This window comes from Bubalus bubalis, chromosome 2, assembly GCF_019923935.1.
Source record: "Bubalus bubalis isolate 160015118507 breed Murrah chromosome 2, NDDB_SH_1, whole genome shotgun sequence".
NCBI classification, from domain to species: domain Eukaryota; kingdom Metazoa; phylum Chordata; class Mammalia; order Artiodactyla; family Bovidae; genus Bubalus; species Bubalus bubalis.
The window spans coordinates 171,087,369-171,103,447 of NC_059158.1; the positions used below are offsets into that span (position 1 = coordinate 171,087,369).

General features: G+C 48.0%; 1 protein-coding gene across 7 annotated transcripts in view; it reads left to right on the plus strand.

Annotated features, from left to right (window-relative positions):
• SPATA3 (spermatogenesis associated 3) overlaps positions 1 to 15,388 on the plus strand; it is a 39,609-nt gene extending 24,221 nt beyond the window's left edge. For 5 of the 7 annotated variants that reach the window (XM_025278442.3, XM_006050126.4, XM_025278443.3 and 2 more), the window contains one exon: positions 3,151 to 7,913. The gene's annotated coding sequence lies outside the window, so the exon portion shown is untranslated. Of the gene's footprint in view, positions 1 to 3,150; positions 7,914 to 8,942; positions 12,285 to 14,421 lie in introns of those variants that run through there. The other 2 variants (XR_006548980.1, XM_044937948.2) reach the window with 2 other exon arrangements.
• Positions 15,389 to 16,079: the final 691 nt, after the last annotated feature.

Genomic DNA, 16,079 nt, shown 5'->3' on the forward strand with positions numbered 1-16,079 from the left:
GAAGTGGGTTGCCATTTCCTCCTCCAGGGGGGTCTTCCCAACCCAGGAATCGAACCTAAGTCTCTATGTCTCCTGCATTGGCAGGCGGGGACTTGACCACTAGCACCACCTGGGCTGACCAAAAAGATCATTGGAAATTTTCTGTAACAGTATGAAAAACTTCAAATGTTTTGGCCAACCCAATATTAACTCATGCATCCTCCTCTCAAACGGGAATATCTCAAGCTCCTGGTTTTGATTTCAAAACAATCACAGTATCTATTGGGTAAAGAATGGGAATGGAGGAGGAAGACCAGGCAGGACTCACTTGCACTGGTCTAGACAGGCGAAGACAGTGCTTGGACCAGGGTGATGGGTGTTGAGGGAAAAGTGAACAGGTACAGTGTGGGCTTCCCTGGTGGCTCAGAGGGTAAAGCATCTGCCTGCAATGCAGGAGACCCGGGTTCGATCCCTGGGTCAGGAAGATCCTGTGGAGAAGGAAATGGCAACCCACTCCAGTCCTCTTGCCTGGAAAATTCCATGGATGGAGGAGCCAGTAGGTTACAGTCCATGGGGTCGAAAAGAGTCAGATACAACTAAGCGATTTCACTTGGCTTCACTGGACAGTGTGGGGATTGAACCAGCAAGTCTGGCTGGTAGACTGGATGAGACAATGAGGAAAAGGGAAGCCTCAAAGTTGACTCCAAGAGGATGAAAGCACAAGGGATAGGAATCAAGAGTTCTGTTTTACTGTTATTTTTGCTGGACAACCAAGTGGAGATGTCAAGTAGGTAGGAGGATAGAGGGAGCTCGCAGGAAAGGACGGGTCTTAGCTGTGAACATAAGGGTCATTAGCAATAGCTGATGTAGGAAAGATGGATAGAGCAGAGGGCCAACGTGGAGAAGTCTGATAGTGAAGGGAGACCCTGCGGAGTAGACCCCTGCACCTGGTCTTCTCTGGGTCTAGGCGAGCACCTGGGTTATCAGGAGGTTTCCAGAGGTAAGGAAAGCAAGCAGGCTCGGGTCAACAAGTATCCACACTTGGAAAGGTCACAGAGATGTATTTCAGTGGGAGGAGCTGGTGAGCTGTGACCTCTGGTGGTGAGGCTCCAGCTGCTTCTCTCTGCTTGTTCCCCTGTTCCCTGACAAACGTGGACAGACAGACGTGCGCTTCCCCAACCTGGTGCCAGGACCCATCCCCATTCATGTAGCGAACAGTGGGAAGACCCTGAACCAGCACTGGGGTTTGGGTCTCATTGCCTCTTGATTGGATGGGCCGACCCTGGTGCTCACGGAGCCCCCACTTGCCAGGCATCTTGTTGCTCAGCAGCTGCTCTCCATGCAGACCCTTTCAAGTGCAAAGAGTTTTCACTGCTTCGAGAGAAAATTTCCTTAGCTTGACAGTTGAACGAGGCTTACCTACCTCTCTCATGTGGTTAAGGTGCTTCCCAGTAAATCCTGGGAAGTGTTCTACCAATGGCATCGCTCTGACACCTCTTTTTAACTCAGCTGTAAAATGAAAGTGGGAACTGGTAGGTTTCCAAATGCCCACAAGGCCTTTTACGACTTGATTTACAAGTGGATTATGAGTTAGGTTACTTGGTGCCGCCAATTTCAGAGAATCCAGTTCAAAATGATATTAAGGAGATTATCTCACATAACAATAGGACAGCCGGCAAGTGTCAGAGCTGGTAAACTCAACGGTATCATGAGACACCTGGGGACTTTTCCAGCTTCCGGCTCTGACACCCTTAGCACTGGGCTGGCTAGTTCCCCTCCTGGGCAGATGGCTGGTGGAGCTCTCAGAATTGTATCCTCATACCTTAAAAAGCTAGGTGGCGCTGGTAGTAAAGAACCCCCCTGCCAATGCAGGAGACCTAAGAGATGCAGGTTCCATCCCTGGGTGGGGAAGATCCCGTGGAGAAGGGCGTGGCAAACCACTCCTGTATTCTTGCCTGAAGAATCCTGTGGACAGAGGAGCCTGGCGGGCTACAGTCCATAGGGTCACAAAGAGTCAGACACAACTGAAGCGACAGCACGTATGCACACCCTGACAGCCAGAAGCAAGGGAAAAGGCCACCTCCCCTTGGGTCTCTTCTTGAGTTAAAAATCTGTTCCCAGGGTGCCCCTCTCCTGGAATACTTGCTCACTCATTGGGGGGTGACAAGCCCCTGCACTGGATCTCCTGCTCCTTCTTAAGCAAATTAATAGCATAGCGGGGTGAATTTTCGTGACTGGATTAGACCGGTCTAGATGTCCCCTACACCCTGCCCCTATGGACAAGGGGGGACAAGGAGGGGCGTATCCAGCCAAAGGAGGCCCCTGCCAGGAAAGAAGACGTGAGAGTGGTTATGGGAGAAGCAGACAGCAGCACCGACTATGGCGGGCAAGAGCGTTTTAAGAAAATGATGTGTTAGGCAGTGCAGGATGAACGGCCAAGTGCAGACCTGTTGGCCTGGAGACCTCTCTGACTTCAGTATTTCAGCCACTGAAAGCCACCCTGAGGATGCGTGAATCAGTGCGCATGCGCATGTTGGTGGGTGGAGGAGGGACGAATTACGGGCTTTTGCCGAGTCATCCTGAGCTTCAGAGACTCAGCTTTTAGACCTTCTGAGAGGGAGATGGGCAGTTGGGTGTCCTTCTCACCCTAGAGAGTGAGGAACCATATGATGACAGTGGCAAAGCCTCCTCTCAAGGGAAAGACGTTTCCAGAACTTTCTTTCCAAAAACTTGGTGAGCCTCTCTCGCTGCATCCCACCAGTGGCTGACACAGCACTAAATCAGCTGCTTTCCCCTCTCCTTTTGGGCACTGAGTGGAGTAAAACCACCACGGCCTTCCATCTGCGGGGAGAGAGGCTCCATCTTAGCTGCTGGGGACAGGGAGAGGAAACAGAAGCTGCCAACAGTGGCCCAGGCCCAGTTCCTGCCAGGCATTTTGCATAAGCTCGTTACAGCCTGAAGGGAAAAAAACAAAGTCTCTGTGAGTTCGGACAAAAGGAAGAGGGAAGGTGATGAATGGAAGAAATTTTAATCCTAAATTATTTATTTTCCCACAGGAGGATCTTAGCTGCTAAACCCTCACCCTGAGGCCATAAAACTGGAAAGCCACCAGAACTCTGGGGTCACAGAGTGTTGTCTAAGCTAATGGCTCTGTCCTTATTTTTCTTACAGATCCAGTTTTCCATCAAGGATCTCTCTTGTCACCAAAATAGAACAAAACAAAACAAAAAAAAAATCAAAAAAAGGAGTTCTGTTTCTTTAGTGTATTTTACCTAGAGACACAAAAGTTGGTCTTGGCAAATGGGTAGGGAAATGTGAGGGCCTTGGTGACTTTGTGAGCCCCCCCGCCCCAAGGTAAACCAAGGTGGAATCCTGCCCTTCCTTTTGGGGGCCACGGACCCAAGGGAGGCAACTTTCTCTGCACACACTCACAGAAGAAACAATTTCAGATTTTCCTATTCTAAATGCAGGAATTAGGCAACTTAATTCAGTACCTAAGGTAACTAGTCAATGGGCACTAATATCCACCACCAGAAAACTCTGTCCCTGGGAAATGGCTTCATTCAGCTTCACCTGGGATGGAGGAAGTTCAAAGCCCGTCGAGGCGTGGCTCACAGCCTTGTGGTTTGTCGGGTGACGTAGCTGCCCCCAGCCAGTGCCTGCTGGGTCTGGACATCTAGTTCCTGGACCGGCTGAGGCAGAAGTCTTAGTTCAAGGTGATCCCAGGAAACACCAATAGGGGAGACAGGTGTGGAACAGGTGCAGTGGCCACTGGGGGCAGATGAAGCTGTATCCTTCTAACACAGTGCAAGGAAACAGAACACATACCTCAGAGTCACCCTGCCCCGGAGGGGAAGTTGGGTATTATTTATACACTCATCGGTTAAGGGCTCCTGGGAGGGAGGTGGTTAATTTTGTGCCCTGCCCCCTCTGTGGGGAGGGGGCCCAGGGGAATGCAGATGGTGGAAGTTGGGAGTTGAGAATGCACTGAAGCCTGTTACCCAAACAGGAAGGGGTGGGTAGCAGGGAGAGGTGAGGACAACCCCTAACTCAAGTGAGCGAGTGCACAGAGCACCTGGGTGACCCGCTCGCCTCTAAGAAGGGGCCAGGCTTGAACCAGCAGGACAGCCCTAGGGGAGGCAGGTCCACCTGCAACAGCACAGGTGGGATTGAGCAAGAAGGTGGGGGAGTGGGAGGAAGGGGAAGGCAGGTTGCCAGGAATCCCAGAGCCCACCCACCACCTCCCAATCCCAGGATTTCCCTTCCTGAGCAGACACTGGGAGACTTGGAGAGGGTACCCTGGGTTGCCAGGATCCTTCTCTGGGCAGTCAGCTTTTGGGAAGAAGAATGCTGGTTTCTGCTGGGGTGGGGTGGGGTCCTGCTGCCGTCTGACCTGCAGATCAGGATAAAAGGGACCCACAGACACGGTGGGGGGACCAGGGACCCCGAGACTGCTGCGTCCGGTCAGCCCAGTTCTCTGAAGATATTTAGCTCCTTTTTCTGGCATATTTATCAGGCCCCCTTTGGTTGTAAATGTCAGACAACCTAACCCCAAGTGCCCTGAGCAAAAGGAGCGTGTACGGACTCCAGTAAAAGTCAAGAGAGAGTTCAGTCCAGATGTGGTTTGTTCCCGGGGTGCAGGCCGTGCCCCCAGAGCCCGTTTCTCTCCGTCTGCATTGTTGTGTCAGTTCCGTGTTCAGGCAAGTTCATCTTTCAAGGTGCACCAGCCATTGCCACCCCCCACCCCACCTCTGAAGTCAAGTCTGGCTGGGAAAGGCAGCCTGTCCCCGAAGCAGAAGGCCCCTGATCCGGCTCTTATTAGGTCTGGGTCCCTCCTGGAACTGCACTCTAGCCAGGGCAATGCGGTGCTCTGATTGGCCAGGCTAGCCCTACACATCCACCTTTGGAACTGAGGGTCAGCTCCACAGGAACTATGAGGGCTGAGAGCAGGGAAGAGACCAAACAGTGTTTTGGTAACCTTTAACCAAAGGAAATGGAAGTGCATCCTAGGCAGCTACAAACAGCAGATACTGATGCCAGGTAGGTTTGGACCTGCGACCAGGGCCTTGGTGCTGACCTCCCACTCCTGCCTCTTTCCCGTCCACCCCCACCGCTTCACCAGCATGGAAGTAGCGGGGAGCTGAGGATTTCCAGCTGCTTTGAGCCCCAGACCCCTGGTGGTCAGATTCCCCCCAGCAGTGGTGACCTCGCATTACTCCCCTTCCACCCAGGGAAATGTAGAGTCAGTGCTGACTGTCACAGTAATTAGGGGATACTATGGGCCACTGGTGGTGACGGCCAATAACACAATGCACAGGACAGTCCCACACAATAAATAAGTATCCCACCCCAAAACGCCAAGAGCATCCTCCTTGGCAATCAACGCCATTGGGTTCACCCCAGATACTCTGCTGTGCTGGTCTAGCCTTGGGTCTCACAGTACTTATCATGGACCATAGGCATCACTCTTAAAGAATGGGAAACCCTCCCCCCTTGAGAACAGCCACGTTCCAAGAGTCCCCCATCATCCTGCTGTGTGGCCTTGTTGTCCATCCCCTCCCCCCTCCGCCCCCCATTAGGTCCTAGAGGCAGAGACCAGGTGTTTTCCTCTCTCAAATCCTTCCCAGAACATAAAAGAATCTCGTGAGTGAATAGGCCTGCCTCGTGAGTGAATTAGGACCATTTTTGAACAAACAGATTTGGCTTGGGTTATTGTATTCAGAGTGGTTTATAAATGTAATCATGGGATTGAACTAGAGTTGACCCTTGAACAATTCAGGTTTGAACTACACAAATCCACTTGTACACAGATATTTTTCAACAGTAAATGCTGCAGTACTACATGGCTCATGGCTGATTGAATGTGAGGAAGCAGAGCAAGCGCAGATATAGCAGCCAACTATAAATTAACTCAGATAACCCCTCATGTTGTTCAAGGGTCAAATGTATTTTAATTACTGCCAATTTCAAGCGATAGCTCTGTGAGTGCCAAGTCGCTTCAGTAGTGTCCAACTCTTTGTAACCCTATGGACTGTAGCCCACCAGCCTCCTCTGTCCATGGGATTCTCCAGGCAAGAATACTGGAGTGGGTTGCCATGCCCTCCTCCAGGGGATCTTCCTGACCCAAGGATCGAACCTGCGTCTCCTCGGCTCCTGCATTGCAGGCAGATTCTTTACCACTGAGCCACTGGGGTAGCCGAGATAGCTCCAAGAGGTGCTTTCGAAGTTTAGAACTAGAGAGAAGTAGAACCAAATATATTTGTGCACATAGTGCAATAACTAAGGTTGTCATGGCTGTGAGCTTGTAGACAGCCTGGTTGAGGCTAGGCTTGAGGATTTAGCATCTTCAACAGGCTGGACTCAGACCTCAACTCTGAATATGGTCTCCAGACCACGGGTTGGTTCTTCTTGGGAAAATCAGGTCTGTCCCACTGGAGCAATCCATCCAAGGGTGGAAATGAGAGTAGAAGAAGGAAAAGGTGAAACCAAGTCCAGAAAGCCCCATTCTCCAGCACTTCCCTGTCTGGTCCACCCAGCTCATTGGTGCCAGGAACCTAGGACCAAGTGAAAGGTGCTGAGCTTTCAGATACTACTGTGGCCTTTATCCATCCCATCGCCACCTCCGGAGGACAACATTGTCCCACTGGTCATGAAGCATGGTGGGTTATAGGTACAGATCGTTAGTAACTATGATCCAGAAAACTGAACTGACAAATCCATCCATAAAAATCATGAGAAACACCTAAGTACAGCCTCTTCCAACTCCTGCCTAGGGTCTCAGGCTCACTGTCGTGTCAGGCAAGGCAAGTCGTAACCCAATGGAGCAAGGACAGCTTTTCACACTGCCGTTGCAAGTTGTGGCTTTACCAGGAAATTCAGGCAAATCCTGTGTCCCCAAGCAACTCCTCTTCTGTATATGTAGAAACAGCATATACGTAAATAATACGCAGATTATATACGTGATCACACCTCGCACACCCATAGAGACTCGAAGCAGGGATTTGAATCAGCAAAGTGCCCTTGTCAGCATCCCAAGATGCATTCCTGGCCAAAGCCAGGGGGAACTGAGCCATGAGCTGACAGAAGGAGTGGGACCAAGAGCCTTGAGGCACCTCCTCGCTCGACGTGTAGCACCGCTGGCTGACAAGGAGGAAGCTCTCCAAGAAGAGGACCGCTTGGTCCCAGCTGCAGGGTTGAAGCAAGGAAGCTAAGCTCAGACTCCTCCAGGAGAGAGAGCTAAAAGTCTGTACAAGTCTGGGGTGACCGACCCCAGTTGAGTACATAAAAGACACACAGGAAGGCCCACCTGTCTTCCACTGGACTCAGGGTGAAGAGTCTGGGATGGCTGATTCCATGAAAACGCTGAACACCCTCCCTGGACTCTCCTATATGCCTTTCTCCTCCGCCTCGCTCCATTTTTCTGCCCTTCTCTTGCCTGCCCACCTCCAGTGCTCTAGTGAACTGCTTTTACCATGTTCTGGGGAATCCGATTATACCCCAAAAATGGTGTTTGGATTGCAGTCTGCTGGAGAATGGCACTGGGGTGTAGTTTTATCTGCAGGTGTGGTTGGAGGTGATTTTAATGTGTTTATGAGCCATCTTCAGAGACACAGTGTGTATGGAAGGTTCCAGAGACTACAGTTGCTCAAGGAGCCTGGGGCTCCCAGCAGGCCCTTGGCTGAGCCCTGGGAGTTGGATAACACTGACTGTCTCATCCTCCAGGGATGAAGGATCATTTGGGGTATATTTTGGACCTTTGGGAATGGCATCCTGTCATATCACTGTCTTCTAGGAGTATCTGAGGTTACACATGTAGTTTTGTTGTTGTTCAATCACTATGACTCTTTGCGACTCCATGGACTGCAGCACACCAGGCTTCCTTGTCCTTCACTACTTCCCTGAGTTTGCTCAAATGTGTGTCTGATGAGTCAGTGATGCCATCCAACCATCTCATCCTCTGTTGCCCCTTCTCTTCCTGCCCTCAATCTTTCCCAGTATTAGGATCTTTTCAGATGAGTCAGTTCTTCGCATCAGGTGGCCGAAGTATTGGAGTTTCAGCTTAAGCATCAGTTCTTCCAATGAATATTCAGGACTGATTTCCTTTAGGATGGACTGGTTGGATCTCCCTGCAGTCCAAGGGACTCTCAAGAGTTTTCTGCAACACCACAGTTCAAAAGCATCAATTCTTCACCGCTCAGCTTTCTTTATAGTCCAACTCTCACATCCCTATATGACTACTGGAAAAACCAGAGCTTTGACTAGACAGACCTTTGTTGGCAAAGTAATGTCTCTGCTTTTTAATATGCTGTCTAGGTTGGTTATAACTTTCCTTTCAAGGAGCAAGCGTCTTTTAATTTCATGGCTGCAGTCACCATCTGCAGTGATTTTGGAGCCCAAGAAAATAAAGTCTGTCACTGTTTCCATTGTTTCACCATGCATTTGCCATAAAGTGATGTGACCAGACGCCATGATCTTAGTTTTTTTGAATGTTTAGTTTAAAACTAAAGCCAGCTTTTTCATTCTCCTAGATTTCACTTTCATCAAGAGGCTCTTTAATTCCTATTCCGTAAGGCTGGTGTCATCTACACATCTGAGGTTATTGATATTTCTCCCGGCAATCTTGATTGCAGCTTGTGCTTCATCCAGCCTGGCATTTCGCTTGATATACTCTGCACAGAAGTTAAATAAGCAGGGTGACAATATACAGCCTTGATCTACTCCTTTCCCAGTTTGGAACCAGTCCATTGTTCCATGTCCAGTTCTGACTGTTGCTTTTACACATGTAGACCCCTCAGCAACTTGACCCCAAGTGCACACTCAGGAGTTGAAACAAGAATTGGGACAGCAACCTCAGAGGGTCTTTCACCTTTCCAAGAGGATACCCCCAACAGGCCCTGGGGTGGGGTGGAAGAGGAGGAGGGGTGTTGCTAAAACACCCACATCTTTCTCACTGTGACCTCTAGGGGGAGCCTCCTGCTTCCTCCAGCCAGGAACCCACAATGCGGACCCGTACTGGGACCAATTCCTGGCCCTGAGTTTGAGCAAGCTCCTGGAGTTGGTGATGGACAGGGAAGCCGGGCCTGCTGCAGTCCATGGGATCTCAAAGAGTTGGACACGACTGAGCAAATGAACTGAACTGAAGCTTTAAAGCCTCCTTCCTCCTCAAGGTTTTCTCACTCACCCTCTCCAGAGCAGGAAGAAGACGAGCACGGGGTGGGGCCAAAGGGAGCAAACGACAAGGGTCAGGTCTCCTGACTGCCCCTTGGTTCCCACAGGACTCCAGGGAAGTGAGAAGGGATGGGAAAGGAGCCCCTCTGAGTGTGGGGCTGAATCTCTTAGAAACACCAAACGGCTAGAGTCTGCCCCTCCCCAGCGTTGCCCACTGGGATGCCCTGCCCCTCCCCACCAGGCCCGGTCCTCCAGGGAAGAGGAGGCTGCAGAACACCGAACGGTGGCGGCCCTTGGCATTGAGAACAAGGTTGCGTGTTTATCTCATGCAAAGCAGCTCCCTGGAAACCTGCAGGGGGAGGTGACTCCACACACATCCCAGAGTCCTCCGCGCTCTTGGCACATGCACCTCCCCCACCGGCTCAGCCGCCTGATGCCCTGCACTCCTTTCTCTCCTCCCTTCTGTATCCTTCACATGGCACAACAAACATAGAAAGACTTCATTCACAGGCTCCAAGGCTCGGCCTTCTGTGGGAAGCTTTCTAAATATGCAAATTCCTCAGTATTGGATTTCTCTTTTCAAGTGTATTCTTACTGAGAGCCCTTAAGCAGATCAAGACTTTCCTGGGTAAAGGGCTCCTTAAAAATGATACCTGCATGTAAAGGAGAGGCTTCTGAAACTGCCAGGAAGCAGAACTTCCAGCTATCAAGTCAGGCCTGACCATGAAGGGAGGGAGCCCAGTTTCTCAGAGCTTCGCAGGTGTGAAACCCTCACTTTTGATCTTTGTGCCCCACCCTCACCTAGGCCTGGGCCCCTCTGTTCAGAGTTGCCCTGCACCAGTGCACATGTTAGTCCTGGATAACTGGGAACTCAAAACAAGACGGCTGTCACTCACCAGAAGCTCAAATCCAGGGAGGAGGACAAGCCTTGAAATGAGCCAGCTCTCCATTTTGCAGAAGCCCAGCTCCCTTTACCCCCACAACCAGGAGGTTCGGGCCTCAGTGCCTCCTGGACAGAGCAGATCCGCCCTGGGGCAACTGTTGGGTCAGTAAGTATCGGGTGTTTTAAGGCTTGATGTCCTGTCTGGGCTGCCCCCACGTTAGCATTTCCAAGAGTAGGTCTATTCCCCTGAGCTTCTCCTCTGACCTTCACCCTCTTACCTTCTGACCAGGTGACCTCCCAGGAGGGGGTGCCCTAATCTCTCTCTAGCCTCAGATGGGGTTTAAGCTGAAATAACTGAGGCAAACAAGATTCCTCTCTCCTGTTATGCCCTTTCCCAATGCCACCAAAGAGATCACTTGGTTAAAATGGACATTTTTTCCCCTGATTATATAAGATTTCATGCCTATATTTGCCACCCGCTCTTGTCACTTCTCTTGGAAATTGTTCCATGCAATACATCATTTTTAACAGCTACATGAGGTGCTGTCATCTGACTGTTCCTTAATTGACCAAATGAGCCTCTGCAGGTTCCGCATGTTGCTGGCTCCCAGTGCTGATCAGCGAATACTGGCTATGATGCCTGTCGGACTCACAGACGGGGAAGGGGGACCTAGCTGCATCTGGCTTAGCCAATAAGGGAAACAGTGGCTCATGATCTGTAGAGTCTACAGATCAAGCAGACTCTGGGGTGGGCTTAATCCAAAGATCCCATTTCTTTCTTTTTCTCCACTCTGCCTTCCATGAAGTTAGCTTCGTACTAAGACTCCTTATGGTTGTAAGACGGCTGCCAACCGCACCTGTTACCAAACCAAACTTGAGTCTACTTGCCTGCGCACAGTAAAGCCAATCTACCACCACGAGGCTGTAGTGAAGGAAAGTGCAGTGTTTATTGTAAGGTACCAGACGAGGCATCTGGGGCAGCTAATGCTCAATGAACCTATGCGGACATAGGGCACCACATTCTCACAAGTTTGGAGTGGAAGCTGTCAACATAGTCTATAATATCTCCTTGCTAACAATTTTAGTTGCCCACTTACATATATACTCTTATTATGCTAATCATTAACTGCTCAGTTTTGTACTTGGGAGGAGCCCTGCTGTGTTCTGCTCAGTTTGAATATGGCTGATTCTCTGTTTAAATTCTTACCAGCTCTCCTGGCTCAACTGGCTATTTTTGCCACTACATGTTCACATTCTTTGAATCATTAATTCTTGAGCCAGCTCTTGTGACTCAGGGGAGGCCTAGGTGACTACAGCTTTTCTACAAACAAGAGGCAGGCAGAGAATATGGGGAAGGAGTCTGTCCCAGGAAGGTCCCATGGCCTGACACACCCAGGACCATGAAGGGTGACAGCGTATTTTACCCATAAATGTGCCATATTTGTTTTGAGCTAAAAACACTTAAAGCACAGATGATGCAAGAATGGCATCCTAATCTCCCCTTTCCTTCCTGAAAATAGGAAATTAAAAACTCCCATACGAAAGAAGCCTTCCGTGTACCAGAAAGAAAGTAATATTCTTATCATGGACAAAACTGACAGTTGGGACTGAGAGAATTTTATACAAACAGGCTTTGTTAAAATAATTCTTATCTTCCTTTAGCCTCCCCACACAGTTTAGTAACTTTTCCACAATTGCCCGTCTTTTTTCAACTAATATAAAAGCATATATGTTTTTCTGTTTTTTGGGGGTGTTCATTTCCTTATAAGGGTTCCAATGTCATATAACATTCTTAGAAATGTGTATGTTTTCCTCTTGTTAATCTGTCTCATGTCAGTTTACATCTCAAGCCCAGTCGAAAAACCCTAAGAGGGTGCAGGGAAAAGGTTGCCTCCCTGATAGTTGCAATATGTCTTTGTCAACATTCAGAGAAGGGGCCCACAAGCCTGTGCCTTTCCCAGCATTCCAAGCAGCAGTCCTATAGTTTACTCTAATTGGACCCCTTTTAGTTACAAACCACCAGTGATGGAGACCAGGGGAGTGGAGTATGCTGATTGTCTTAGACCTCCCAGGGGCCACCTACAGATTCGGGTTGAATTAGCTTCCCCTGAAGTGAGTAGATTGCATGAGAGAAGGCATATGATCTGAGTGAAAATTATGTTGTTTTAGTAAAGAAGCTTATTTAGTAAGGGCTTCCCTGATAGCCCAGTTGGTAAAGAATCTGCCTGCTTCGCAGGAGACCCTGGTTCAATTCCTGGTTCAGGAAGATCCACTAGAGAAGGGATAGGCTACCCACTCCAGTGTTCTTGGGCTTCCCTTGTGGCTAAGCTGGTAAAGAATCCACTTGCAATGCAGGAGACCTGGGTTGGGAAGGTCCCCTGGAGAAGGGAAAGGTTACCCACTCCATTTTTCTGACCTGGAGAATTCCAGGTCGTGAAGAGTCTGACATGACTGAGTGACTTTCACTTTCAGTAAGGAAGCATGGAATGCTGAGGAGATGATCAACATGTACATTCTCAGTATTGGTTTTTTCCTTTTTTAACACGTCACCTACTGATGGATATAATAATGTGCATGTTGGCTCAGGCAGTAAAGAATCTGTCTAACAATGCAGGAGACCTGGGTTTGATCCCTGGATGGGAAAGATCCCTTGGAGAAGGGAATAGCAATCCACTCCAGTATTCTTGCCTGGAGAATTCCATGAACAGAGGAGCCTGGTGGGTTACAGTCCATGGGGTTGCAAAGAGTTGGACATGACTGAGCAACAGACACTTTCACTTTCACTGATGAAGACACACATTTTCCCAATCTTTCACTCTTAAAAACAGTACTACCATGAACATCCTTAAACATACACACCCTTTTGCACAGGACCCCCAATACCGTCTTCAAGCTTGCAGTATACCTCTCTCTCCATGTTTGAGGCCCCAAGAACAAGCTGCCTGACACCTTCACTGTCATCATCTCCATGGCCTGAGTAACAAAGACAGAAATGAGTCAGGGTGGCTGTCCAGGAAAAAGTGAGGCCTGATTCTCACTGCACTGAAGCCAATTACGGCCAGGGAGTACTCCCCGAGGGCCAGAAATCCTGGTCAGAGACCTTCGTGGGTGCAACTGCCATGTGTCTTTAGACTAATTCTGTGAAGTACAAAGACTAATTAGCTCTCTGATACACACCTGACAAATAACAGTGAGACAGAGACAGAAAACAGCAATGCTCTCTCATTCAAAAAGTTGATGGGAGGGCTTCCCAGGTGGTCCAGTGGCTGAGACTCTGTGCTTCCTATGCCAGGGGGCCCCAGGTTTGATCCCAGGTTTGATCAGGGAACTAGATCCCATATGCTGTAACTAAGAGTTTGAATTTGGAAAAAAACAAAAATAATGCTGCAGTTAAAAGATCTTGCATACTGCAACTGGTAACAACTAAACAAATATTTAAAAACAAAAAACAGGGACTTCCCTGGTGGCATAGTGGAAAAGAATCTGCCTGCCAATGCAGGAGACACAGGTTCAATTCCTGGTCCAGGAGAATCCTGCATAATGCAGAGCAATGTAGTCCACATGCTACAACTACTGATCCTGCACTTTAGAGCCCACGAGCCACAAGTACGCAGCCTGCAAGCTGCACTTATTGAAGCCTGTGTGCCTAGAGCCCGTGCTCTGCAACAAGAGAAGCCACTGCAATGAGAAGCTTGTGCTCCGCAACGAATAGCCCCTGCTTGCCGTAACTAGAGAAAGCCCACCAAAGCAGTGAAGACCCAGCACAACCATAAATAAACAAATAAAATTATTTTTTTAAATAGAACTTTGAAAGAAAACCAAAAACAACAACAGCCAAAAAAAAAAAAAATTGAGGGGAAAGAGGGACATACAGTCCATAGCTATAACAAAAAAACTTTCTATGTACTGATTTAGTCATACCTCACACTTTGGTGTTTTATTTTTACTTTTACTCAATTAAAAATATTTCCTAACTTCACTTGTTTTCATTTGCCCCACGGGCTACTTAGAAAGTGTCCCATATATTTGAGGAATTCCTAGATATTTTATTGATGACTAATTAAATACCTCAGATAATGTACCTGTGTGTTTTCAACCCTTTGAAATTGATTGAAGCTGGGGGATGAGTCTATCATAGTGAAAGTGCTACATGTTTTTTTGATACAATCTGACAATCTCTATTTTTCACATAAAAGTATTTGGTTCATTGATGTAAATAATTATTAATATGCTTAGATTTCAGTTTACCGTATTGGTTTAGTTTTCTGTTTATCCCATCTGTTCTTTTTTGCTATTCATCTCTTCCCTGAGTATATTTAGTCTGCCATTTATTTCATCTATTTTTTTAGCCAAACTTCTTGGTGTTGTTTCTAGTGTTTTGTTTTTTCTAGAAACTGGAACATTCATCTTTAACTTACCCATGTTATGATCTCAAGCCTGCCTACCACCACCTGCATGCTACTTCCTACGTGTGAACTGTTTGTCCCTCAGCCACAGCAGTTTTCCAGTCATAGAAGCTATTCATTCATGCATTCATCTATCAGGTACACTTAATGAGCACCAGGATATTGCAGGAAGGAGGTGCTAGTTCTCCAACGAAGTGTAAATGGAAAAGGATATGTTTCCTTCTGGGCTTCCCCGGTGGCTCAGCTGTAAAGAATCCACCTGTAATGTATGAGAAACAGGAGATGCAGGTTCAATCGCTGGGTCAGGAAGATCCCCTGGAGGAGGGCGTGGCAACCCACTCTAGTGTTCGTGCCTGGAGAATCCCATCAACAGAGGAGCCTGGCAGGCTATGGTCTGTAAAATCACAGAGTTGAACACGACTTGAAGCAACTAAGCGCGCATGGTTCCTTCCACCACCAGAAGTGACAAGGCAGTGCAATCATTATCTCTAAGACCAATATTTTCATATGATGCTGTCACTGGAGAAAGTAAGGCCATTACAAGGATGAAGGCAGACTCTCTTCAATCATGTCCCAAGCAGTTCCAGTCAGCTTGACTTGAATGCAAACAAGTCAAGCTTCCTATACAAAATGATTACCTGGGAACAGGCAGAAGTCATTGAACTAGGAAAGCCAGAACAATTATGGGTGACTTGGAGCCAATTTTCCACACTGGTGCATCTGAGGATGGTTTAAGAGCTTCTTTAAAATGATGATTGAGAGCATTTTCAAATCATGAGACCAGTGCACAAGATCTGTATGTGTCAGGCTGTGCACAGAGGTGCTTTTTATAATGGCATAAAAGTCCCCAATTCTTTGGCAGTGCCAAAGAATACTCAAGCTACCACACAGTTGCACTCATCTCACATGCTAGTAAAGTAATGCTCAAAATTCTCCAAGCCAGGCTTCAGCAATATGTGAATCGTGAACTTCCAGATGTTCAAGCTGGTTTTAGATAAGGCAGAGGAATCAGAGATCAAATTGCCAACATCTGCTGGATCATCAAAAAAGCAAGAGAGTTCCAGAAAAACATCTATTTCTGCTTTATTGACTATGCCAAAGCCTTTGAATGTGTGGATAAACTGTGGAAAATTCTTCGAGAGATGGGAATACCAGACCACCTGACCTGCCTTTTGAGAAACCTGTATGCGGGTCAGGAAGCAACAGTTAGAACTGGACATGGAACAACAGACTGGTTCCAAATAGGAAAAGGAGTACGTCAAGGCTGTATATTGTCACCCTGCTTATTTAATTTACATGCAGAGTACATCATGAGAAACGCTGGACTAGAAGAAGCACAAACTGGAATCAAGATTGCTGGGAGAAAAATCAATAAGCTCAGATATGCAAATGACACCACCCTTATGTCAGAAAATGAAAAACTAAAGAGCCTCTTGATGAAAGTGAAGGAGGAGAGTGAAAAAGTTGGCTTAAGCTCAACATTCAGAAAACGAAGATCATGGCATCCGGTCCCATCACTTCATGGGAAATAGATGGGGAAACAGTGGAAACAGTGGCTGACTATTTTTTTGGCTCAAAAATCACTGCAGATGGTGATTGCAGCCATGAAATTAAAAGACGCTTACTCCTTGGAAGGCAAGGTA